This window comes from Lampetra fluviatilis, chromosome 41 (assembly GCF_964198595.1).
Source record: "Lampetra fluviatilis chromosome 41, kcLamFluv1.1, whole genome shotgun sequence".
Taxonomy (NCBI): Eukaryota; Metazoa; Chordata; class Hyperoartia; order Petromyzontiformes; family Petromyzontidae; genus Lampetra; species Lampetra fluviatilis.
The window spans coordinates 8,750,222-8,777,517 of record NC_136315.1 but is presented as its reverse complement, the minus strand read 5'-3'; the positions used below and the strand labels follow the sequence as shown (position 1 = coordinate 8,777,517).

Genomic DNA, 27,296 nt, shown 5'->3' with positions numbered 1-27,296 from the left:
TTGGGCGGCAGAGGTGGCGTATCTGCCGGTCATCTGGGTCAGTCAACCAATGGCACGTGGGTCTGTTCCATGACCTCCTGCACCTAGCCTGGCACCGTAGTGAACTCATGGCAACTGGGTCCGTCCTGTGACCTCCTGCTGGCGAGCTTTCCACACTTGACATGGCCTCAAAGTGCACCTAGCTTGGCAGAAACGCTGTGGGGACATCTCCACCAATTTGTGGTGAATGGCGACTGTTGTTGCCATTATATGTGTGCGTTTATGTGTTTCCATGTGCATATGTGCGCATGTAAACGCGCATCATTGTGCGGTCATTGTGTGTACATACATGTGCGTGCATAATCTGTGTACACCTAGCCTGGCACAAGCGCCGTGGTGACGTCACCTCCACTTAGCGGTGAACGGCGGTTGTTAGTTGCTGTTGCGTGTCTGCCGATTAAAAAATTAGTTTTCATGTTAGACGATGTGCACGTAGTAGATTTGTCAACTACAGGCAGAGGGAACGAAGAGGAGGGGTGTCCTGAGCGTGTACAAGAACAGGGAACGGTGGTGACAGCACGGACCGACGAGAGGGTAATTCCAGACACCGTGAAGAACAGAGCGTCAAGCAGCCAGTGCGAATAAGAAAACAACCTTAAATATCATTATTGTCTTACAACTGACAATTATCTGTGTGGTATAACTGTGAAGCTGATGTGTTCATGTAAAACAATTAATATGATAATAATGATGATTATCCCCCCTACATTAGGAGTGTGTTAGGATAATTAACAAAATAAATTACCATAAACAAATCAATTACCCATCCACGACAACAAACTCTCAACTTTATGCATTCTGCGTGTCAGCGCTTTGGAGGTAGGTGGAGCATAGAGAGATGGCGATATCTTTGTACGCGGTAACGCCTGCCGGAGGCAGTGCAGCAAGTAGGTCGTCAGTCTTAGGACGAGCACTGTTCCCCACGTACAACATGGGTGAGAAGTATGGTCAAATAACGGCCTGTGACTGACAAAAAAAAATTCGGAGGTCTTATTCGTCACTGAATGAACGAAAACAGGTCTGTCGAGGAGACAGTCTCCTCCACCTGAGGACGGCTGCTTGCGTTGTGGCCGAAACGTCGTGAGAATTATTTTATTATGTTTTATTTTTATTATTTGATTATTTCCCTTCTACGTGACTTTACCGAAAGAACCAAGAAGACGGCCGTAAATAGTCATTCAAATTATATTTCGGGTGACCTTGCGTCGTGAAAGCTGTCAACGTGAATTCGGAATTCAAATGGATGTTGTGCCGAATTATAACGACACGCCAACTGTGTCAGAGATCCTGAAATATGTCCAGATGCGACTGTTTAATTGCATGCCGAAATATCATCACAAGCAGTGCGAAGTAAACGGGCCGCCGTATAGAGAACGCAGCAAGATGTAGATGTCGCGCCGTATTTTGAGCAATCTTGATCTCGAAAAGAACAATCTGGTAATGCGTCAAGATATCATAACACAAGGGATGACTTTTCTTAAACACATTTCATCGCCTGCCATTTCAGAATGTGCACTATCATCAAAACCGTCCTTTTCCAATGTCATTTCTCTTTTTTTTTTAACTGTCATTAAACCGCCTTTAAATATCTTGAAATGTGTTAATGCAGTACATTTTGAAGGCTGTCTTCTCATAGATTTGATGACGTGGGTGGGGGGGGGGTGTTACATAGAAATTCAGAAGAAACTATTTACAGGGTTTATTATTTATTCTTTCTTACATTGGAACATTGCCACGTGCGGTTTATTTGACGGCCGGTGGTAACATCCAGATATTAATGGTGAACACGGCATTGTCAGGCGGCGTTGACATTCAAACCACCAAACGTCCTCTGCTTTGCCAACCGAGCGGCACAAGCACTGAGTATCAAGCGCGAGGCTGTTGTCCCAATTAAAACTCAAAATACGTCAACTACAGAAATAAGATATTAATGTTCTTTGGGTCCTTCGGATAAGCCACGTAGACAGAACAAATAATAAAATAAAAATCACGACGTTTCGACTCTATGAGATCTCTTTTACCAGTGGCAAAATATAATGGTAGGTTTTTACCCTTTTAACTGGTACAAAACTGACACCTTTATTCAAGGCATCATGTTTGCAATGACCACAACACAAGTAGTCAATAAAGCAAACAAAAAGAAGCAACTCTGATAAGGATAATAATATGCACTGTCCTTGAAGTTTCGATCGCAACACAGGCAATCATCTTTTCTTCTTCACCTGAAGACGATTGCTTGTGTTGCGATCGAAACGTCGTGATTTTGTTTTTATAATTTTTTTCTATCTCTGTGGCTTTACCGAAAGACCCAAAGAATATAAATTCCTGCAGTCAAGATATTAATGCTCGTGAAAATCCACCTATCTCATCAAACGCTACACAGTCTTGTTCTGTCGCAGGCAACACTCACGAGACACTGTGCGCGTCCAAGATGACCAGTACCGCCTCCAATTCGCTCATTCAAATATCCAGATACAACACCGATCCCACGGCCTGGAACTATCAGGTCTTCAACACAACGACTTGGCGACGCTGCGTCAAGCAGTGGGTGTGGGTGTGCAAAGTGCTTTTGAGAGGACAAGAAAAAACATTCTGGCCGATGATTCGGACAACGGCCCTCCTTTATAGCACAGATAAGGGTTATGAATTGTAGAGTTTTTATTGTTTCATAAAATCTTAGATTGGAATAATTATTTCAAACTTAGAATTGGCCGAGATTAAACAAAAAAATAAGGGGGGGGGGGGTGGGGGGGGATAGGGAAATTCTGACAATTATTCCTTTTAAAAAACTCACCATATCGCATTCATATAAAATTACCCACGAAAGCCTGAGTAACGAGACTCGTTTTTACGATGGACCTAATTAAGATGCATTTGGACAGAACAAGCGTGAATGGAACACTGTTTGAAAAATGTTGCTCAATTTATTTTTTGGTCACCTTTATTTTTGCCATACGATGGGGCATAAGGCAAGCAACCTGCTTGCTCTACTACCCCTCTCTACAAGCAAATCACCGCCCTGCGTCAGGCGGATACGATGGATTAAAATCTGCCTCATGATCCACCAAATTGCTGGTGTGCACTGTTAAACCAGACAGACGTGACACCATATTTGCAAGGCCCGTAACAATGGCGATTCAATACATCGCCACAATTCGGGTTACAATTTTGATATTGGGATGCCTTTAATTGGTAAAGTGAACCAATTATATGAATTTAAAAAACAAAACCAAACGAGTGATTCAACCTGCGCTTATCGTCAGCGCAAAAAAATAAATCGATTTTGATATTGCATTGATGCATCATTACGCCTCCTACTACTACAACCACTAACCTTCAATAGCAAACGCCATTCATAACCCAGACCGATTTAACGCACGCTATCCCAACTCAATTAAGTGCGCGCCTCATAAAACTGAGCCATCGGTTTCGAAAAACCTGACCTAAATGTTTCATGAATTGTGAACATTATTCCCGGATTATTTTTTTTATTGCGCGAGCAATTACTATGCAAAGTTACTGCTGAATGGGGGCGATTGTGCACGGTAAGCGGTTCAGCCGCAATGGCTCTAACAGGGCTGCACTTTGAGCGCGGACGACAGGCCTGCTCTTTCATTTGTTGAGGCGCGCAATTTGGGTTCATAATTAAAGCCCCCGGCGTGTTTTTCCACAGTGGGGACCGGCACCCCCCCTGCTGTGTATTTACCGTCGTGGCGAGATGTTAACTCCCTCGCCTGATATTCAGGAGGTCGTGGGTTCAATCCCGACTCCGACGCCTGCTGCATATTCGGAGTTTTGCGTGTCTCTCTCTCCCCGTGGTCGCGTGGGTTTTTGTCCGGGTCCTCCGGTTTTTCTCCCTCCACATTCAGAATCAACGTTTGTTTGGAGTATTTAGCAGCTATAAATTTCCACACAAGCCACTTCGCTGCTGAAAAACCACTCTACCACTTATCCACCCATAATACCAATACCACTTGGTTTTTTATTTAAAGAAACATATCAAAATAAAATGTATTCAAAGCCCTATTTTTTATAAGACAGGCGCTGGTTAGTACAGATGTACTTTACTCCTGAAAGGTTAGCCACCGGGTCGTCCTGCTCCGTGTTCAAGGGCGAACCCGCCCTGATATTTTACAAGGTCGCACTCATTACACACGAAGTGCTTGCTACACAAATGAACCCACAATACCTTGCTGACCTCGTCAAGGAGCATAAACCATCACGCAAACTCCGGTCGTCATCGCAAGCAGCGGTGGATTTTGGTTAACCATCGGACAAAGTCGGTCACCGCATCCCATCGCATGCTTTGAAGGCGTGCTTCTGCGGCCGCTCTTCCTTCCAATATCAGGAAGCCACTGGAGCCATGCACTTTGAAATCTAGATTGAAAAACGTCATTTCTTAGAACTACTTTTACGTTTATAGTGTTGTCCTTCCCCCGCACCTCCGATTAGCACGGTTGGCTACGTACGGTGCGAAAGAAGTTCAACGTACATACATATTCACACCCGGAGTCACGCTCCGAGCCCAGCCACTTAACCCACCTGGGCTCGCGCCCATGAACGCCTCCCTCTCACCGTCTCGCATGATTAGCATACTTGTGTCCCACGCTTCAGCCTGTAATGTGAATTTTAGCATTCTAACGTTTTCTTGCCTCCCCGTCTCTATCCCCCCCCCCCGCCACCCCATCACCGTTCATATTGTGTGAAACATCGTGCTTCCGTGATAGCCTTGAGCTATAAGAATGGCATGAAGACCAAACGTACTGAAGATTTGATTTTGCTCTTTATTGTCGCGCGCTTTCGTACTCATGGATTTAAATTGAGCGGGGCGTGTCCAGGTCAGTGGCCCATAAAACAAATCCCTCACCTGGCATACCACATCCAAGGTTACATCTCGTCATTGGCTGCGGCTACTCCTAGTCAAGTGCCTCCTCCAGTTCTATTCGCAAGCTGAAATAAATTAATTGTAAAGTTAATACCGCACTACAGGTTTTTATTGGGTTAGATCGCGTACATATAAATGTGTCGTGAAACCCGCTACCACCCGACACAGCCAATTAGTAAGGTTTGTCACGTAAACAGAACATGCCAATTCGTTACTAGTACAGCACACCGGTGTGTTCAAGAGAAAATCAGGTGGACAGCCACAAATCTGGCTGCTGTCCGCCAGATGATCCTAGTTGTAATTACTGGCGAAACGTCGTACTCGGATTGTAAATGTTGTGGGTGTGTTCTCGTGGTGACAAGATGCCCTTCAGACTCTCCCCCCCCTCTGCGCGCTACTCCACTCCACTAACCGTGGGAGGGGAGCGGTGAGCCGAAGCGAACGAACCCCCCCCCCCCCTACCAGGACGCGAACTTAGCAACAACCTTGCCCCTTTGCGAGTCGAGCGATTCCAAAAACAAAAGAAAAAAAGTCTCGCCCTAACGCCGCGGACGCCCGCAAGCCGACTTCGAGCATCTTGGCAGCGGCGGCGGCGGCACCCAGAGATCGTCACGGGCGTTCACGGCTCCCGCCACGAGCCGCCCGGCGCCTCGGGGCGGCACTGCAATTCTCAAACTCAAACGGCGGCGGCGGCGGCGTCGCCCGGTCATCAAGCGCCTCGCGTGAAAGCCTCCTCCCGCCGGTCGCTTTAAACGCCACGAGGGTTTGGCGGGGGGGGGGGAGCGGAAGGGGTGGGCATTGGGGGTTGCTCTGCTCGCCGTGGAAGATCATTTAATTGATCGTAACGTCGTATTTTTTCCGTGCAAAGAAAACACCGCTAAAAATCGACGGAGTTATTACGCACATCTGTATCTCAATAGCCTCTTTAACTACAAAAGGCTTACCGCCATAAATGCGGTAAGGAAGCAGAAAGCCCCATAACGTCCAGTTATGCCGCCAGGAAAATCAAATTGCTCGAGTTAATAGCCTTCAAGAAATAGCCGTTTAAATGTCTCCGCGTGAAGTGCTTTGCTATGAAGGGGGGTACAGGAATTGGCACTTAAGCACACATGACCTTGCATTGCACTCGCAAAGCGCTCGGAGTTTGCACCGCACACACAACAACAAAAAGCAAGAATAACGTGAAATATAAATATACATAAAAACCCTTCACAGCCGCTGTGTTTAAAAGGAGATGGGGACCTGTCCTAAGAGGCCTGCGGGGCCCCAACCAAGACATTCACATATCTTGCGAGAGGGCCCAGGTAAGGCTGCTTATAACAAAACAGTGTTTCGCCAGCTAGATTTGCCAGGCGAAGCACACTATGCGGCGAGCGTGTTCTGGCGGGGTCAAGTGACGTCGCTTGCCACGTGCGCAGACGCTGTGACCTCACATGGCATCGTGACCCCGTGAAGCGATTCACTCCGTGCAACCGCGAATCTGCAACCGTTGTCCACAACTCTCTCATTTCTCAGCTCCGTTTAGCTTCCCTTCATCTCACTAATCATTATCTCGTCCACAGATCTGTCCCCGCCACCCTCTTCTTTATCTCTTGCAGCTCACCGATCTGAATCATCTCATGTCTAAGCAGGCCATGACTCCCACAGCTCGCAGAGCCACCCAAGAGACTTTAAAGGCGTCACCGGGGCCCATGGACCACCACTAATAATAAACCCTGGTACATAAACGGCAACAAATATCGCAGGCGAATTACGCGAAAAGTCCTAAGTAGGTACACGCAGCCACCACACGTTCAAGGAGCGGATCTTGTGGCCTCGAAAGGAATTATTCTTGGAACCGCAGTCGCCGATCGCATTTGTACGACGCGTTTATAATGGCGAATAAATGTGGCAAGTCATTAAAATTCAGCCGGGAAAATTAAATAAATAAACACAAGCAGAAACCTTCAATCGGCGCATGCGATTGCTCAGTCATTATCACCCCCTCCTGCTTATTTATTTATTTGTGCACAGCACATTGCTCATTCAGTGCCTGCAAACATTTTTAAGACAAAAAAAATCCAAGCCCCTGAATGCGCGCCACTTGAAATATGTCGCTGCAGTTTGGCATTTAAATAATCATCATTTTATGATTATCATCGTAATAATAAAATAATTCTTACATAGCGATCGCATGCACGTTGTCCGACACCTTTCTCAATAAATCACAGGCACATGTATGGCTCTCATCCATCAAGTGTGACGATTATTAATTTCCTTGCGTGTGTGAGCAGGGGGGGGGGGGGCAATCGTTGACTTTGTGTGGCGGTAATAACCCCGGAGACGTCACCCAAACAGGCTCGATTTAACAAGAATATTCTCCTCGGGCGCTGCATTGCAAAGCGACCGTCCGCCTATTGCTCACCGAATTGTTATTTGTTGTCACGCCATCGTTAAAGAGTGGTGGATTTTTTCATCGTGACCGATCGTTACCACCTACTGACCATTTGTTATCGCTGTAACAATATCCTTGCATGCGTTTGAATGACAAGAACCCACGATGTGTGACGATGATGACGATAATAATGCCCTTAGGAAATCCTCACCGAGTCTCAACAAATCGTTCGTCAACCCACTGCTGGATGAAGGCCTCTACCCACGCCAGGTCAGCCGTGGAGGTTATTTGAGCGTACTTCACCACAGTGGGCAGCGCCGGCGTTGATGAAGGGCACACCCCCGGAAACGATTGAGATATCACTTGCCGCTGATGTTAGCTGTGACGGGGGTCGAACTCGGCTCGCCAGGTCGGTAGTGCATTGAGCTAACCACGTTGAGGGAGTTGCCGCTTAACAGTGCAAGGACTGGATGGGGGGGGGGGGTAACTCTCAAAGGGTTGTGTACGCTGCCCAGCTGAGCGACAGGACCATGACGATGTTCCCAGTTGTAGCCTTTTGCTACTTCTCATAGAATCCCTTTGGCTAAGTATGGAGCAGTGGGAGAAACTCAAATTTAATTTATTGAACGAAACAATCAAGATGCTACATTTGCGGTGGTGCAGAAGCACACGTAACAACACTTTGGCCAACACATTCGCCAATAACACTGCGGCCCGAACAGGAACGATAAAACAATAGGTGACGTTTCAGGCAATGGCCCTTTTTTCATAGCAATCTCTTTTTCCTTTTAAGGGCAGCGTTATTGACGACTGGGTTGAGGCCATGACAGCGGGAAGCGATTATGGTTATTACAGTAGAAGCCAAGATCGCATAAATGTTACCAACCGTGGTGATGAGAGTAATAACGATAGCCATGATTCCCACGGAATAATAATAACAATGAATAGGTGACAACATTGATCAAAAGCCCATCATCCATCTGCAGTTGATAAAGAGAGTATCACTCTGTAGGAAACAAACATCTGCAGTCATACGGACACACTGTCCACATATATATTTTTATTAATTTTTATTACATTTTTTACCTGCATGACTTTACCGAAAAAACTAAGAGTATGAATCATTGCAGTCACGAAAGCTTCAAATCTAGAACACTGCCCACTGCCATGGGAATGTGGATGTTTCCGCTTGTGGCCCAGGGCCACCGCATTTTAAAAAGCAAACACCGATAATGAGATTGTATTGTAGCGCGCACAGAAGTGCTATGAATAGAGGCGTTTCTGTTGACGTTCGCCCGAGGTGTTTCGAGGCTTGCCAGTCCGATGACGATATTGTCACGCTAAGTGTCACATTGTCGATCTGCGGTTGCGTTCGCACCCCACCCGCTACACCCCGCCATCAGTATTGCAAGCGTGCGCCAAGACCCAAATGACAAAGAAAGAAAAAGGACTTTCCTCTCTTTCATCCGATTTTCCACCCAGTGCCCCCCGCCCCCACCCCAGAGCTCTCCAAGCTTTCAAGGAGCCAAAACTAAATTACTGCTTCTCGAGAATGAGGAGGCTGCGGCAGCATTGGCTTGTGACCCATCATCACCAAGGGCCTCCGAATAGGGGCGGCCGCCTCGTCCAAAAAATCGGGGCGGCGCGTGGAATATTAATGACCCCGGCTGTCGCAGCAGCAGCACAACAACCGCGGCAAAGCCCTACTTAGCTGGGGTGACAGCTTCTTCCGCGACGCTACCGCTGTGCCCTGCCCGCTGGGCTGTATTATTGCAGATGGCGATGTCGATAAACAAACAAATTGTTTGGCGGTGGGGAGAGGGGAGGGAAAAATGGGATGCGAGTGCAAATCGGGATGGGCCCAGTCGCGCGGCAGTTAGCGCACTTGCGCCGTGAATCCCGCCAAAGCAGAGTTCGATTTCCCCGGCGCACGGATCATCGGTGGCGAAATGATATCCAAATCAATCGTGGCCGAGATGCAGTTATTGAGAACAGAGACAAGGAAAATGGGCGTGGGTAGAGAGGGGCACCGTTGCCGGACAGGATAATGGCCAACGGATGAAACCGGCGGTGAAATGAAGGTGGAGGTGGAGGAAAAGCATCTGAGGGGAGCACGCCGGCGGAGATGGCGTGGCAGAATCAGGTCGTGTGCAGGGGCGGAGATGGATGGTGAGGGAGATGCCAATGGCGTGGAGGAGGCCTTCGTCACAGAAGTGGACAATGCCGACGATATCCTGTATGTTGTTTAAAACATGAGATGAGGGTCAAAAGAAAGCTGTATCTGGTGTGGACCAATCAGTTTCAAGGACAATGCATATATTATCAGAGTGTGTTTTTTGTTTGCATTTTGACCACAAGTATTGTAGTTAATGCAGACGTGATTCTTGTAAGAAGTTTCAGTTTTGTTGGCAGAAAAAAGGAGAAAACCCCTATTCTTATATTTTGGTACTGGAAAAAGAGGTGTAATGATGAACTAATCATTAAGGATAGCGGTGGAGAAGGTTAATTATTAAATAAATCATGTCTCCTTCCTGTATGTCTCTCCACATAAAAAAAAAATGTTTACACATATACCATGACCTTCTGGGAGTGAATCTCATCCACAGCACTGGTTCCTCACAAGCAGCAGCCATGTGATGAAGAATGAACCGATGCTTATAGGCAGGGATACTTTTAGTACGAAATGAGTCTGAGTTTGACACAAAATCTCAATGCTGCATTACATGCAACGATGTAATACAACTTGTTGTCTGTAATCGGTTCACGTGACCCCTGCAGCCATGAGCGGCCATAGCAATTCACCACAACGTTACAACAACCAAAAACAGCGCACGCTTGTATCAAATCGTGACCTTGCGTCACGACAATTCATCAAATCACCATTGGGGGGATGAGGGATAGGGGAGGGGGCATTGTAAATCATTAGACCAACACGAAAGCCATCAGCCAAACCAAACCTTGCCCTGCCTGAACACTAAAGCTGTACGGTTGTGGGTCTATGGGTAAAAAAAAACACAAGTATCCATTTGTGTGTTTTTCGCCAAAGAATGTTTGTTTATTTTTGCCAAGGGTCTTTTCAGCCGAGGGTGCTGGGCCGAGGCTGCTGCCGCTGTTTATTGCCGGATAATGAAGTCTTGTTACCATTCGCTTTGCTCTCCTCAGGTTTTACAGACTGCCTGCCATAAACAAACAAGCGTGTGCGAGCGTGTGCGCGCCTGCTCGCACACGCTCGCACACGCACACATTTGCACGCGCTCGCACAAAAGACAATGGTCCCCATTTTGAAACTTGTTTAGACTACCGGGGCAAATTGCCGGATAGTGAGAACCTATTAAGGCAGGCACGCACGCACGGGGGGGGGGGGGGGGCAAGGGGTGTGGCCGCAGGACCATTCACATAAGCCCAGCCGTCTTTGTCTCTCCTCCCGCCACCCTCCGTGCGATGGTGTTGACGGCGCACTCACTTTCGGCTGCGTTGACCTAAGTGGGGAGGGATGTCTCAGACCGGTTCAGATATCACTTGGCACTCGTGTGACGCCTTCCGTCTCCACAGTGCTGATGTTTACACACCACACCCGGTGCCCATTTGAGGCTAAGTCGCCCTAGGAGAGGCCCAGTGTTAGTTCTGACACCGCTTGTCATTGATGTTAGCTGTGAGCCCGGGATCAAGCTTGGGTCGCTGGGTTCATAAGCGGTGTGTGAACCGCTGCCCCAGCAGGCAACGAGCACCAAACAGGTGAAATTCTAATTCAAATGTTCCAATTGGCCACGATGTGGGACCAAGATCCAGTTATGACAAGGCAGGATAAAAATGGGGGGAAAAAATATTACAACAAATAATCCTACGTGCAGTTCAGTCCCTCTCCCGTGGTTACAGGGCCAGTGACAAAGGAATGAATACAATAAAAAGACCGGCCCTTGTAAGAGTTTAAGTGAACAGAAGTGGAGTCCGTCCATCCCTCGGAGGAGTTGGGGTATTGGGATGGCAAACCATTCTCCCGCTTTCTCTTTCTCTCGCTCTGTGCGTAGAGCCAAGCGCAGCAGCCGTGCGTCCACACCAACGAAATGCGACGCCGTCACGTCCTCGTTACGAGCACGCAAAACGTCACACACATGACGGGTCGGTGGGACAATAATGGCTGGCGGAGGCGGCGGTGTTTTTGCTCGCGCATTACCCAACGTTAAAAACACACGGGTGAAATAGACGAGCGGAAGAGGGCGGCTGAACATTTAAAGTGTACGAATGTGGGAATGCAATCTTTTTTACAAAATGTCTGCCATCCCCCCGCCTCTCTTCCCCTGGGCTAAACAATTAACCTTTTACACCGTAAACTAGCTCCTGTTCAAGTAAGAAAAGCCGACCCAGAAGGTGCCATCCCCCTGATATGCTGACGTCGCCCCGTGTATGTGCTTACGCCTTCTGACGTGATCGTTGATGTTGGTTCGATAACAAAAAATGTGCGTGCAGACGCATAGATCAGAAAGAAGCACTCGCGGATATTAGGGGCACACGTAAACAAACGTCACCAACGTGAATTACAGTATCCCTTCTTCTTATCACTCACACACCTTATATCGATCGTCGCAAAACTCTTTGCACCAATTCTTCCTTCTATCTCAAGTAAACTATAAACTAAACTACGTTTGTATTTTACCAGATAAGGGCCCACAGAGCTGTATAGCTCTTTTTCAGAAGCGACCTGGCCACAAATGATAGCTCAACAAAAGTAGCTTATCATGTGAAAATGTATAGCAGCCAGATGCTCTGAAAGCATGTCTTTAAATGTGGAGGGAAAAATCGACACGACCACAAGGAGAAGGTGCAAACTCCAAATATACAGCAGGCGTCGGGGTTGGGATTGAACCCAAGACCTCCCCTGCATACCAGCCGAGGTAGTTCACATCTTGCCATAGTGGCGCTTATCTGAGCCTTCATAGGGGGAAAAGAGAAATGACACGGAAGTGGAATAAAATGTATCCCGTCGTCCGTGTTTACGCGTGCGGATATAAGGAGCGGCTATGCGCGGATATGCTAACATTGAGGGTTTTTGCCCCCAGCGTTCTCCGCACAGCAAATCAAAACATCAAATCAGAGCGGAGGATTTCGCTAAAACGCACTCGTGGGCGACTGAATGAATGAACAATCCAAGTGAATGGCCAATATTATGCAATGCAAGCATGAATGCATAAAGAAGACTGAGGTGTGAATAAACAATCGCGCTCAGCCCCACCACCAGTACAGTGCCGACATTCTATTTGCTCAATGGAACAGTTGCTGCTTGTCCTCGGCCTCCCTTGCGTCTGGAACTCGCTTCCAATTTGTTGTCTGCCGACTTTGTGTCCTGTTCAACTCCGTGCTCACGATCTTCCTCGTCACTGCCCCAGACTGGAATTCGGATGGAGTTTGGAGGAAGATGGAGGAGGATGGGCCATCTACCTCCTCCAAACTCCATTCATGACAAACACGAAGACGTCTCCTCCCTGTCGCATATCTACCCGAGTCAGTCAACCCCCACCCACCACCACCGCAGTGACAATTCCTGTGCGTCCTCTAGAAAAGGATGCTGGAGTTAAAACATTTCAAACATTTCATGCTGCATTTGAGCTCTAAATCGGTAGAAGTAAAGGTGCAGCCCTGAAATGACTTTCTCACGCCAGGGCTGGCGAAGGCAGCCCCCAATAGTAGGGGGCCAGCTCCAGACAGCCACCCCACAGAATGTGTGGCTCCTGCTCTTCCGTGCTGGCCACATGGTCTTGAATGAGGTGAGAGTTGCCGTGCGTTATGCCCCACACCATGCATGTGCGAAATGCAAGTACATTATGCATGTTGATTAAATGTAAATAACTCAACCAACAATACATAACCATTGTAATTTATATTAATACATTAGCCCCTTCCTCTGGTATTTGTACCTGATTGGCTCAGAGCTGATGACATCACGTGCATCCCTCTATCAAAGAACGGAAACAGGATTTCTTCACAATTGTGGCGGTCGCCTGACGATGCTGGTTGTAATTGCCGGTGTACCAAACTAGTAACTAATTGGCATGTTTTGTTTACGTGACAACCCTTACTAATTGGCTGTGTCGGGTGGTGGCGGGTTGAACAACACATTTATTTTTACGCGATCTAACTGACAAAAAAAACTTCTATTGTGCATAATATTGGTCGGGAAAAACCTACGTGTTAAACCGATGTTCAACTTCTTTCACACCGTACGTGGCCAACCGTGCCAAATCGCAGGTGCGGGACCTGCCGACGATCAACTGGCTGAGATGAACAGAGGCAGTGGGCCGGGGTGGGGCCGGCGGATGAAAGAAACTCGCCCCGTGGCTTCGACTGCCGCGCCGGGAGATCGAAGCGGCGAGCTCTCGTCTTGCGAGTTCAGCGTGCTCGCAATTGCACGTACATTGTTGTTTGGGGGCGTGGGGGGGGGTAGTCAATGAATTTAGATATAAAAACGTCACGCGCTTGACGCGACAGCTGCCTCGGAAAAAATAAAACCGGTTGATGTCAGCAGAACGCCGCCCACGAATAAAGCTCGGGGACCCAGCACCCCCCCCCCCCCCCCGACAATTTGGGACGCGTTCCCAGCGGTAGCAGCAGCAGCAACAACAACAACAAAACCACCACATGCACTACTGCCGCGGGAGGAGGGAGACACACGGGGGGGGGTGGAGATGGAGCCGCCGCCTTCGCGCTAATACCTGTCGTATCGCTCCCCCGCAGGAACAGTGGGACTGACAAGGCCGCGATAAGAGGCCGTGCCGCAGCGCGTGACTTGGGGCTCCGGCTGAAACACAGTAAATCAATTCGAGTCGCATTACAGCCGTGTCGGGGAGCATTTTTCTACACGGCTGCATATGAGAAAGATGCAAAAACAAAAAAGAGCAGCGACAACGACGACACACGTGCGTGCATGCGCTCGCGCACACATAAACCCGCTGACGACGACGTTGTATAACAGAGCGTTTGGATGTTTGTGTATTTGTTAAATTGGAGTGGAGCGACAGTAGCAGTGGGGTTGGCATGCCACGCTATGAGCCCGCTGAGCCGAGTTCAAATTCTGGCCGCGGCTAACACCACTGGCGATTAATTTCAGAACTGGTACTACTCTCCCCTTCCTTCAACAATCTGCACTGCCCAGCGTAGTGAAGTATGGTAAAAAGATCCCCACGACCAACTCGGCATTGGGATGCCTTCATATATTGGAAGTTTGAAAAAGGCTAGACGTTTCCATGTTTGTTTTATGATTATGTAAATAGGTCAGGACACGCGCAATTAGATGTGCTTTTTATTTGTAAAAAAAAAAGACAATAATGTTAGAGAGTGACAATACTAAAACGGAGACCCACGTGTGTAAATATATAGGCTTCAAAAATGGTTGTTATTTTCACATCTGGAATATTTTACGAAAATGTCTGCCGGCTCACAACTCAATCCTCGGTGGTAGAGAATGCAATTGCACAGAATGACATAGTATTCCATGTAATTGTGGTATCATTATTTGTGAGGCTTTGGACCAAAATTTGCTTACCCTTTATTTCTGACAGCAGATTTTAGACAAGGATTTATTTGCAGACCATAACAAGACAAAGAACCCCAGTATAGCCTGAAGAGACTTTTGGGGCAAGTGCTGTTCACGAGTACCTATGAAGGCCGGCACGGCACACACGAGGGGGTGGGTGGCCGTCTCCACACCCGGCCACTTTTATCTCCCCAGTGGCGATTTAAACACTTCTAACCAGGTACTCATTTGAGGCTGAGTCGACCTCGAGGAGGCCCAGAACCGGTTCAGATAATTGTCACTGGTGTCTGATGTTGGTGGCCATGAGCCAGGAATCGAACTCGGGTCGCCGGGTTCACAGGGCAGTATGCCAACCGGTGCACTGCTGCTCTCCACACACACGCACATGCACGCCATCAGTCTGGGCCACGCGCACTCATCAACGAGCGAGGCAATCCTGCGAATGCATTAAAAAAAACATACAAAACATGGATTAATTTTAGGTACAAACGTAAAAGGCAAAGGTGCAGCCCTGCAATTGCTAGCTCCAAGCCACTGCCGGATGAAGAACCCCAACAAGAAGGTTCTGCAGAGGCAGCCCCTCCAAAGAGTATTTCGCTTACTCTGATAACGCTGAGCATCTTGTAAGCGGTGGGAGTTACCCACAATTCACCCCACCGCCTTGCGACCTGGCGATACGAATCGCCGTGGTGTGCCCGTGTGCGCTGCTGGGTGGACAGAGGCTGCTCGTGCCATGGTGTAAACTAGGGGTCGGCACGGTTTGAACCGACTCAAACTGGTTTCAAATTGAGCAATCCAAACCAAACCAGCGACGACTGAACCAAACCAAACCAAAACCAAACCAAACTAAGCTAAACCAAACCTCTTAAGTTGGCTTGAACCAAACTAGTTTGAGCCGGTTCCACCCTGTCCGAGCCAAACCGAGTCGGTTTTCGTAGCCCCAAACCAAACCGAACCAGTTCAAACAGAGCCAAACCAAACCGATTTGGTTCGGTTCAAACCGCGGTTTGGTGGTTTGAGCCAAACCGTGCCGACCCCTAGTGTAAACTGACGCGCTGGGAGATTGCGTTGAACCGGCAACCTCTGGATCGCGAGTCCAGTTGTGGTGACCATTACGCGATGGCTGCGTGCCAAGACAGCAGCCGATGACCTATTGTTTTAAGAGCAATGTTTTAATGTCAGCGAACAGAAATAACGACGAAAAAACTCAAAACCTTCGTCAATAACACTGCCCTATAAGGAAATACTGGACTGTATATATAATAGGGGACATCTGGGGCAACGAACGGTCTCTCGTTCATACAGAGAGATCAACCTCTCTGTTATTCGTGCTTGTGCACTACTGCCACTGCAGAACAGTCAAACAACCCCTTTTATTAATCAGCTGCAATATCGGGTGGTGCAACCACTCCTCTGTAAATAATCCGTCGGGCGAGCACGGCATTGAAAACTCCGGTGTCGTTAAACCGCTAACAACCCGCGGCAGCGTCCTCCGCGAGACGCACACCGCGCCAAGCCAAACGGCGCACACGATCGGTTTGCAGAGGCGACGGTTTTCACATTCCGTCTCTCTCACTCAAGCGTGGTAATAATTCGTCTGACGCCTGCGAGCAGAGCGCCACCAAATTCCCCAGTCCTCCCCGACAGCCACCGACGGGCCCCTCCGAGCGCCCCCACCGACCCCCCCGCCCCCGCCACCCCCAGTAAACCCAGCAGCACTCTCTGTGCTGCAGCGATGACTAATGCATCACACTCATTAGCCCGTGCACGGGATAAATCTTTCAACGTTCGCGAGTAACTGTCACAATGCATCATGTAGCAAAGCCGTGCGGTGCCCCATTGTACATCTGCCCAGTTGGTTGTTTAGGGCGGATGTGGAGGCGGGGCTAGAGGGGAAATTTGCAGTAACGTTTTGGGGCAAAAGACGGGAAAAGAATTTCGGCGTCGTTTTCCAAGTCGCGGTGTGGATTGGACGCCGCATAATTGATTTGAGCAATTTTCCGCAATTCAAGGTCACGATTCGGTCAAATTAATAATGATATCTTTTCGTTTTCAAGATATTCTGCGAATGTTCGGAGTATCTAGTGGTAGGAGGTGCTCATGCAAACCCATTACACGCACAACGTATATGTATTTTTTTTTAAAGGTGAATACTTATGAGCAATTTGATGCATGTATTTGGATCGTAAAAATCGACATTGTATTGGGATCTATTAATCCATTATTCACTCCACCGCGACAACCTCGGGCGGTGCTGTGGCTCAGGGTGAGTGAGTTCGCTGCTCGTTGCAAAGGTTCGCGATTCGAATCTCGCGGACACCCTGATTTTTTTTTATTTTACCAGGTAAGGCCCACTGAGCTGTATCACTCTTTTTCGGAAGCGATCTGGCTATCACAAATGATAGCTCAACAAAGTGGCTTATCACTAGGGAATGTATAGCAGCCAAAATAGTCTAAATCGAAACCGATTCTAAATGTGGAGAAAAATCCACGTGACCACGGGGAGAATACGCAAACTCCAAATATACAGGCATCAGGGTTGAGATCAAACCCGCGACCTCCTGTATACCAAGCGAGATAGTTAACATCTTGCCACCGTGGCGCCCTCATTATAACTGCGGGTGTAACAACTGCGACGATGCTACGGACCCGTCTGCTTCACAGTGGACCTCGTAGATCCCGTGACGTCATTCGCAAGTGTTGGCCGTCGTGTGCTGGTGTCGGGGGTCCAAATTTGCCAAATTCGAAGTACACCGCAAGCGACTCGACTGGGATCTAGTGATAGGTTTTTACCCTTTCAACTGGTACAAAAAACTGACACCTTTATACAAGGCATCATGTTAGCAATAACCACAACACAAGCAGTCAAAATGCAAACAAAAATAAACAACTCTGATGATGATAATGATATGCACTGTCCTTGAAGTTGATTGGTCCACACCCGAGACAGCTTTTCTTAGAGCCGAGTCTCCATTGGGGTTAGCTTACCCCTCGACTGGGATCATTATAGACAAAGCAATCGTCGTCTCCTGCCTGCAGACCACCACCTGCTGAGGCTCAGTGAGGCTTTTCTGGGTAAACATGCGGAATCATCATAATAATAATGAGCTTCACATCAAGCCGGGGATCAGTTTCGGATGGCAATGGAGACCCACCCCTTGATCAGCTGTGAACTCTGCTCCAAATCTAAATGGCACAAAAACTGGATGGTACAAAATCCAAATGGCACGAAAACTAGATGGCGCGCCTTACGCACTTTAGAAGTAATGGTTCGCCAATTATCACTCATCCGATACGAGTGATAATTGGCGTTTTTGTCTCCATCGAGGATGGGCTGGGCAAAAATTTTAATTTAAAAACTAATTTACGTAACGAGTTTCCGTGCAGTGCATTGGTGACCGCGGTTTAATCGCACGGTGATCGCCAAGATTTATTGCCAGGGTTTGGTGCTTTCAAACAAACGTGACGTAACGTTTACATTTTATATTGCTCTTTCGCATACAAAGCATAAAATCTGGAAATTGTTTAATCAAGACCGCAATCGACTCGCCGTAAATCTTTTAATTCCGCCAGAAATTACGATAGCAAAAAAAAAAATTCAATCCAAAGTGAAGGTCAAGTCAGTTGGCGATTCATCGTGAACGTCTCAAAAGACCTTCCTTCGCTCTATTTTCCGAAAACCCAATTCGGTCAAAAGCCCTTTTAACGTTTCACTTGTGCGGAATGCCAACGCATCTGCTTTACTTTTTTTTTCTTACACGGTATAATACTTTGGTGTGTACATGCACGGTTCTGTTATTTCATGCCCTTTCATGCATTTCCACCCTCGTTTGTCATCACCAGGTGCCTGTCTGAACAGACCACAACCTGATCAATTAACGGCTACCTCGCGACTTTGGCAACGAACGACGACTCTACACAACGCGCACCGAAAGGGACCCCCGCGTCACGGGCGGGTAAGCGAGATGTTAATTTAAACAAAAACGCGCTTATTAATTGAACTTGACAACTGGTATTTCTTCTCTCTCCCTTTTACGGCTGATAAGTGCCCGTTTGAGCCTCACTCAGAGTGAACGCTCAATCGCTTTGTTTTACAACGACCACTTGTAGGGAGGGGCATTGTGCACTGTGCATGTGTGCGCGTGTACTGTGTGCGCGTGTACTGCGTGCGTGTATGCTTGTACTGTGTGAATGTGGGCGCTTTTGGGGAGCCGCAGTGTAGCAGTTAGCGCTACGCTGCACTACGAACCCGACGACCCCGAGTTCGATTCCTGCTCACGGCCTACACCAGGGACGATTATCTGAACCGGTCCTGGGCCTCCCCTAGGTCGACTCGGCCTCAAAGGAGTACCCGGTGCGATGCGTAAAACATTGCCACTGGGGAGACAAAGGCTGTGGTGTTGGGCACCCTTTTGTGCGCAGTGTCTGCCCGCATAGGTGCTACTCGCAAAGAGCACTTGCCTCAAAAGAGTCTGGTCATGCTATGCGGGGAGGATCTTCGTCTTTTTACGTATCGCGGAGAGCGGTGGCACAATGGTTGGCGCACTCCACATCAAACCCAGTGATCCAACTTCCATTCTCGCTCTCGCCGCCAATGTCGGCGCCAAGTGATGCCTGAACCAATGCCTCACCAACCCCCGCACCGACCGGAGGAACGAAGTATGGTCAAAAACAACAACCCACCCTCCGCCCCCGACCGACAACGGCTGCGAGGGAGAAACATTCATCTAGCAGCGGCTTGGAACGGACCTGTAAATTAGCATTATTTGCATTGCTATTCAAGCCAACGTGTCGCGCAAGGCGGCGGGCGGGCGGGTGGCATGGCGAGCAACGCACGGACGGCCGCTTTCGCCTTCCTAGATGGCAGCGTCCAGCACGGCAGCTGCTAACTGCAGGCCAAGTTGCCCTGTGGGAGGCTCAAGCCAAGCCATGGAATACCGATTGGCAATGGTGTGCTGTGCGTCACGGTCAGAAATGAAACCCGGGGTCCCAACAAGATCGAAGAGCAGTGCACTGGCAGCTGCATTTTAAACACACACACAAAAAGACAAAGATCATCCGTGTAGCCTTAACGGGCTGTTTGGGGCAAGTGCCGTTAGCGGGCGCCTTCGAAAGGCCGGCACGGCACACGAGGGGGTGGTTGGCCAGCACCACGTCCGGCTGCCTTTGTCTCCCTAGCGGCCATGTTTTCGCAACGCACCAGGTACTCATTTGAGGCTGAATCGACCTAGGAGAGGCCCAGGACCGGTTCAGATATTCATCACTGTTATTTTTCATCAGCAGGATTCGAACTCGGGTCACTGTGGTCCGTAGCACAGTGCGCTCACCGTTGCGCCATCGCTCCCCACACACGCATACGCACGCACACACGTACACTCGCTGTCCATCCGTACGAGCCCATGATGAACTGATATGGGTCACTACATCTATAATAAGCTAATTACCCTGGCATATGTTACACACCGTGCTATATTTATCCAATCGCATTAAACATGCATTGCCCGCCTGGTTTGCGCACCGTGCACACGGGCAGAATGCGACGGCCGAAACGGCACACGCAAAAGCCCTGCGGCATCCTCCGGGGCAAATTTCGATGTCGACGTTCACCAAGCAGCGGATAGAGAATGGCGGACAATTTCAATAGCATTCATATTTCAACAGCATTCATAAATTGAATTTCAAGAATAAGAAAACATTCTGCAGGGAATTTTTCAGTATACTTTGTTGTTGTTTTTTTTCCATACTAGGTTTTAACTTTGTAAAGAGCTATAATTTTTAATTATCGGAATGTATTACATAAAGCAACAAGCTTATATTGCTGTAAACAATGAGTGAAATCGATATCCTATTTCAATTCCAAGCTCAGGGTTCCATTGCTCAACCAAGCACGCGGGGGCAGTGCTCATCTCCAGTGGCGGTCACGAGCCAGTCATGGTAATTCCACATTCCTATGGCAACCAAAAGGGATTCAACAGTGCATTGGTGTAAATCGACCAGAGTGTGATGAAAAATGCGCGCGCAAAGAATACAACTGATTTATACCTGATACATATGGGTGATCGTGACTGAATTATATAAACACTAATATATTTCTCAGAATATTGGACTCCTCAAATCAGGCAAAATTGTATTTGAGTCTAAGATTGTGAATAGAAAATTGAATGTCCGGGAAACCACCATCATAGCACGTCCTATCGGCTGCTGTGGGGCTGCGCTGCGAGGAACACAAGGCAGTGCAAAAAAATCCACTGTTAGACTGTACTCCTATGGTCCAGCACCTATGTTCGCCGCCTTCATCAACTCGCACTGATCAGCTTGGCGAAGAACGATCAATTAACCCACCACGACTCGCATGGGCGTAAAGGAGGCAACTTCGTTGAGCTCTCATTTCCTGGCCAGGACGCTTCTGAAAAATAAGCCAACGGCTCAGTGGGCCTTACCTGGTAAAATAAAAGTTTAGTTTTAGTTAAATGTTGTAAGTCATTTGCTTAAGTTTCCAATACTTTGCACTCCTATCATGTTTTTGTATTGTTTGTTGTTGAATCTTTCTGATGCGCCCCTACTGGACAACCGTGAAAAATAACTTTAGAGCTCATCGGATTCCTCCAGTATAAATACATATTTTGATTTTGATCTCGCATTGAGCCATGCGGGGGAGGAGGAGGAGGAAAACAAAAAAAAACTGGAAGAATAAAAAATTATTATAAAATGAATCATACACCTTGGCTTGGAAAGAAAATTGGTTTAAAACTTGGGAGCCCTCTGTGAGACAAGCCGCAGGCTGGGTAACTGGGGAAAAGAAATCCGCCAGTCTTGCGTCCTGAAAGCCGAGCTTTCAAACCCAAGTCAATCGCAAGTGACAGGAGGCTAGCCAAGGGGAACAGAGCCTTTTTAAAATGACAGGCAGGGGAGAGTGCGGGAGGCAAACATTGAAAAGTGTCTACACGGTTCATTCACTGAGCCGCTCATTCGTTTGCTTGTTTGCAGATGCGTGTATGCATTAAAAGCCGACCGCTTCGGTAAATTCAGTTGACGGTCAAGTATCCTGGGAATTTGACTGCACAATACGGGACTCACTTCACCCACCAAAACTCCCGGCGGGGATTCAAGTGCTAATTGAAAGAAAAAAAAAGACTATAAACACGTTTTATTGTATTGGTGATTGATGATTTACAGCCATGTGTTTGACATCCACCGCTAGATGAAGGCCTCCGTGAAATGATTGGACATCAATCGCCATTGAAGCAGCTGTGGCTGGGATTCAAACTCTGTGGTCCTCCACTATCATTGCGCAAGAAGTACTCCAAGAACGGCGCCTACCGCTCCACTCGTTCGCGATTCTACGTCAATTATTATTATTCTAGCAACGAGCAAACATCCTCCATTCAAATCTTGACTTGAAGCTTTTGTGACTGAAGGAATTCATGTTATTTGGGTCTTTTGGTATAGTCACGAAGATATTTTCAAAGAAAATAACAAAAGCACAAAAAAACTACGCAACACACGAAACGACGTTTCGATCGCAACACAAGCGGACATCAACAGGAAAAACAGGATGGTGACCACTTGCGTTGCGATCGAAATGTCGTAGTTTTTTTATTTAGTTATTTTCTTTGAACCCATCTACGTGACTTTACCGAAAGACCCAAAGAATATCCTACGTTCATCCTTACAGTCAGAACACCCGCTGTTTGCGAGCCCCTATTAAGCCCAGCGTGGCAGATGAGGGGTTAGGGGTGGCCAGCACCACGTGTACTCGGCCACCTTTGTTTCCCCGGTGCTGATTTTTATATATCATGCCAGCTACTCATTTTAGCCTGAGTCGACTTAGGGGGAGGCTCAGACTCGTTACAGATTCTCAACTGTCACCGGTTTTAATTGTGGCCAGGAATCGAACCCAGGTCACTTGCATCGAACTGTAGTGTGCTAACCACGGCGCCTCCGTTCCCGAGTAGCACACAAAGACCTCCCGTATAGCCTTAACAAGTGCTGTTAGCGAGCACCCGTGAAGGCCAGGGTGGGGGGCCAGAACCATGCACAGCCGCCTTTGTCTCCCCCGGTGGACGATGTTTACACATCATGCACCAGGTACTCATTTCAGACAGAGTCGACTCAAATGAGGCCCAGGACCAGTTCAGATAATCGTTACCGGCGTTGGCCATAAGCGGGTCGGCAGGTTCGTTGCGCAACGAGCTCAACCGTTACGCGACCGGTCCCCACAGTAGCACACGCACGCACGCACCCACCCACCCACGCACGCACGGACGCAAAAGCGCACTTTACACGCCGCGAGGATAGGCGTGACTTGGTATGCACATCAATACCGTTACAGTGACATGCCCTGGCACATAGCTGGCAATCGCACGCTTAAATGCCATCTTTTAATTATATTACTTTTACTGCCGCACGCCAATATTATTGGCAGCGGGCGGTAGGTGTGCTCATTGATTTTCATTTGAACGCCTTCATAATGATGGCTGGCTCTGTTAGCTTTGGAGAAGCTTGGTTACAAGAGAAACTCGTTTCGGCTGCACAGGTTTGTCACGGTTGTCTACGCTGCGTAGCTCTCCGATGTGTTTTTTCGGGTCATTACCACGGCGTCGCCCCGCTCCGCGTACCGACAGTTTCCCTCCACGTGCCGGCCAAACTTGCGCTTCCCTAAAGAAGCTCCCCGGCTCCGGTGAGCGAAACGTCGGGACGCGATTACCAAGCCCCACGTGCACGTGCGCGCGGCGCGAATCCGGAAACGCGCCGCAGAGGCATGAATATAGTTTGTGTTTGTTTCCGTAGGGGGCCAAAGATGCGAGCGCCAATGCTGCACATCTGTAATCCAGTCGCTTGCATTTGCGGTTGATGGATCAGAAGAGATGGGAGTCGTATTTGTCAAATGCACCCCATCGCGTGCGATACATACGGTGTATACGGTGATAATTTTTTATAAAAATAGTTTTTGTGTCCATGTCGTGTGGACGGAGTGCCCTTGCCAATAGTGTAGGGAAAAACCAGCAGCATTTCTTTAGCAGTCTGGATTCCGCTGATGAGACTGCGAGGAAAATGTGCTTATTTAAACCAATGGTGATGGTGAGCATAAGTCAGGAAGGCCAATTGGCTGATAGACTGAAAAGATCTATCTATTAATATATATAATGAGACAGAACGGAGGTCCTTCGTAATCTCTGTCAGCCAACCTGGTTGCCCTATATGCTTTGAACCAGATTTGTTGCCAGCAATGACTTTGAAGTAGGAGCCATTGCCAGCCATATTATTCCGAACATCTGACATAAAGCGGTGTTCGTGTTAATAATGACGATGGAAATCTTTTTTTCCATGAACTAGTTTTTTTTTGCAAAGCCAACTATAATCAGCTGGCACGCGCCCGCAGAGAGTAAAGGAGAGCGAGCACTATCATTTGCATATGGAGAGAGGCCAATTGCGCGGAAAAGGTGGCATCCAGTGGTTTTACTTCCCCGTCTAAATTGCTACATTCATCGACATCTACAAAGGCGGCTTTTGTGTGTGTCTCCCCCCCCACCCCCAGGTCTGCCACCTGCTATTTTGATAAATACATTTAAACATAAACCCCACTTGCAACTCTCAATGACGGAACAAAAAACATTTTTCCTCAATTTTTATTTTTTAAACCCATCAACGTATTCGCATCGTCACGATGAAAGATACTGCGAGGAGCAAGTAGGTACGAAGGATTCTTTCATCCAAAAAAAAACCGCAAGTGTCGGTTACAGGTGCAGAGAGAGAGCGGCGCGGCGGTGGTTGGTGAACCGCTCGCGATGAACCCGCGGGTCACCCGAGTTAGATTCCCCAGCCATGCCCTTCGCAGCAGTGCAGAGCGAAACCTGACCCCATCGTGGACGCGCTCCCTTCACAAGGCCGCACTGACCAGGGTGGTGAAGTATGATCAAACGACTCGCGTGGTTAACTTGACTTGTGGGGGGCTGTCATCCAGCAGAGAGAATTGCTGAACGGCAAAAAAATATATATTATGACCGTTATTATGATCAATTCTCAATTCCGCGATACGTGCATCACACTGTCGGTGTAAGAATCTCTTGATTTCTGTCACATGTTATTTTTAGTCATATGAGTTGTACATAATAGTTCACGTGGCCTCTGCTGCCACCAGGGGCTGCCAGAATTACTACTATATAAAAATATATATTGAGTCTTGAATAAAAACGTGCCCCTGAATTAGGCTGCAAGGCGGATAGGAGAAGGCAGTATGGCAACGGATTCTCAAATACATCTGTACAAAGCTTCGGTGGATATTCTACCAGTACTCCAGTTTCCTCCCACATGCCAACATTTATTGAATATATGTTGAACTTCTTTTGCACCATACGTAGCCAACCGTGCTAATCGGAGATCTGAATCATTAATGTGCCAGCGCAGCCGTTCGCTGTTGCGTGCATTTGCGGAAAGGTAGCGTAGCGGTTAACACGCCGCGCTTCGAACCCGGTGACCCGAATTCGATTCCCGCTCATGGCCAACACCGGTGACGATTATCTGAACCAGTCCCGGACGTCCCCTAGGTCGACTCAGCCTCAAATGAGTACCTGGTGCAGTGTGTAAACATCGCCACTGGTGTGACAAAGGCGTGGTGCTGCCCACCCACTACCTCGTGTGCCGTGCCGGCCTTCATCGGTGCTCGCTAACAGAACTTGCCCCAACAGGTTGTTCAGGCTACACGGGGGAATCTTTGTCTCGTGTGACTGAAAAGTCAGTTCCTGCAGAAAGCTCCCAGCGCGCGGAGAGAAAAGTTGAACGCCGTGCCGAACAACACTCAGTGCGACCCGAAAAACACATCAGAGACTCGTTAAGTTCAACATACACACACATGTACATTCATGTAATTGGCGAAATGTCGCAGCGGAAACCCTCTTGGATAAACTAAGATAAAAAGTCTTGAGTGAGCGGGGAGCTGGATAAATAAAGGGCATTGGAGCGTTGTTGTGATCGTCCGCCGTACGCAATTCCCCATCATGCGGGCGATGTCTGCTTCACTTGACCCAGACACTGCAAAAAAAGACATCACTAACAGCTGTGAGCGTGTGTGTGTCGGAGGGTCCACTGAAATCCGTCCAAGGTCTTAGCCAGAAACGAAGCTAAGTTGCCTCCTTAGCGAAGCTTTGCGCTACATTTCAGCCTATAGAGGCACACGCGTCTTATCAGCAATTCACAGCTAGGTTTCCCGTAGGCGAGCAAGCACAGTGGTAGAATTTAAAAAAATTGGCAACAATCTGTTTCAGAAGAAGAAGAAAAAAAGCTGTAATGTATTATATCCTGCAGGTGAAGACATTTCACAAAACATTTAACTTTACAACTCTAACTTTCTGAGTCTTTTGACATTTCCAAACGTGTATTTTAGTTTTTTTAAAGATGCAATTAAATTCCAGCTGTGCCATCAGAGTTTGTGCCACGAACCACGGAGAAGCCCCCCCCGGATATCTCGCGGAAAGAGCCGTGGCAGCAGCGGCAAACGGCAACAGGTCACAGCCGGACACGAGCTGGAATTAAATACATCGCCAAACTATCGTGCATCTCTCCCCCCCCCTTCCATGCTCTCCCCCACCTCCCCCCAAAAACACTCGACAAGACCTCCTTCACACTCGGTGAAGAGTGCCACGGTTCGACGAAGGTTAGGCCTCAAGGAACGAGAGGATACGTTAGAGCCGGGTGAAAATAAACATTTACGTCACGGTATTTTGTGCGCGGAAGACCGCGGTGGTTCGTCGGACACGTTATGGGAATGAGACCGGACGGGACACCCTGGGCTTGGCGACGCGCGCGGAGGTGGAAAGAAACGGGAGTAGGGGAAGACAGAAAACCGGCGCGATAGATGCAGTGGTGAGAGATCTAGAAGGAAAAGGACTGAGACTGAAGCAGCTGAAGAAAGAGGAGCATGGTGGGAATTCGTTCAGCCAAATCATCGCTAATCAGCTGATAGAAGGGACAGATGATGATGATGGTGATGACAACTGTGTTCGGCCATTGATGGCCCGGATTCAACCCATCAACTCACCGCACTTGAGAAACCCGGTTCGATCACGGGCGGCTGAAACCCGGATCTGAGCCCAGGATGTCCCACTTGATGCCTTAATGCTCTGCAACAGCCATCGTGAGCAGAGCCACTTTAACGTTAACCGGATCTCTCGCAATTCCGTTTGACAAGCCACAGCTCCAGCGCAGCATTTCTCAAAGTTTTCGGCTCGTGGACCGCCTGGCCCCCCCCCAACCCTGGAAACTCCCCCGGACCGCACTCTGAGAGCAACGCTGCTCTAAACGATCGATGACCTCACAAACGAGCAATGCTGTTCGGATTATTCGCAAGGTTATGATCCGCCGATTAAATATGCACCGCCTTGTTACATCTCGGCCACCAAATATTCATGATGGTAAATAAGTAAATATGCCGGTATAGATCCTCTGCAGCACATTTCCCCATTGCTTGCCTT

The 27,296-nt window shown here is 48.3% G+C and overlaps 1 long non-coding RNA gene across 1 annotated transcript in view; it reads right to left on the bottom strand.

Moving 5' to 3' along the window:
• The window catches only part of LOC144946606 (uncharacterized), a 205,776-nt gene that overhangs the window by 132,375 nt on the left and 46,105 nt on the right, over positions 1 to 27,296 (bottom strand). The window contains exon 2 of the long non-coding RNA XR_013639912.1: positions 14,006 to 14,091. This is a non-coding gene — a long non-coding RNA (uncharacterized LOC144946606). The remainder of the gene's footprint in view (positions 1 to 14,005; positions 14,092 to 27,296) is intronic.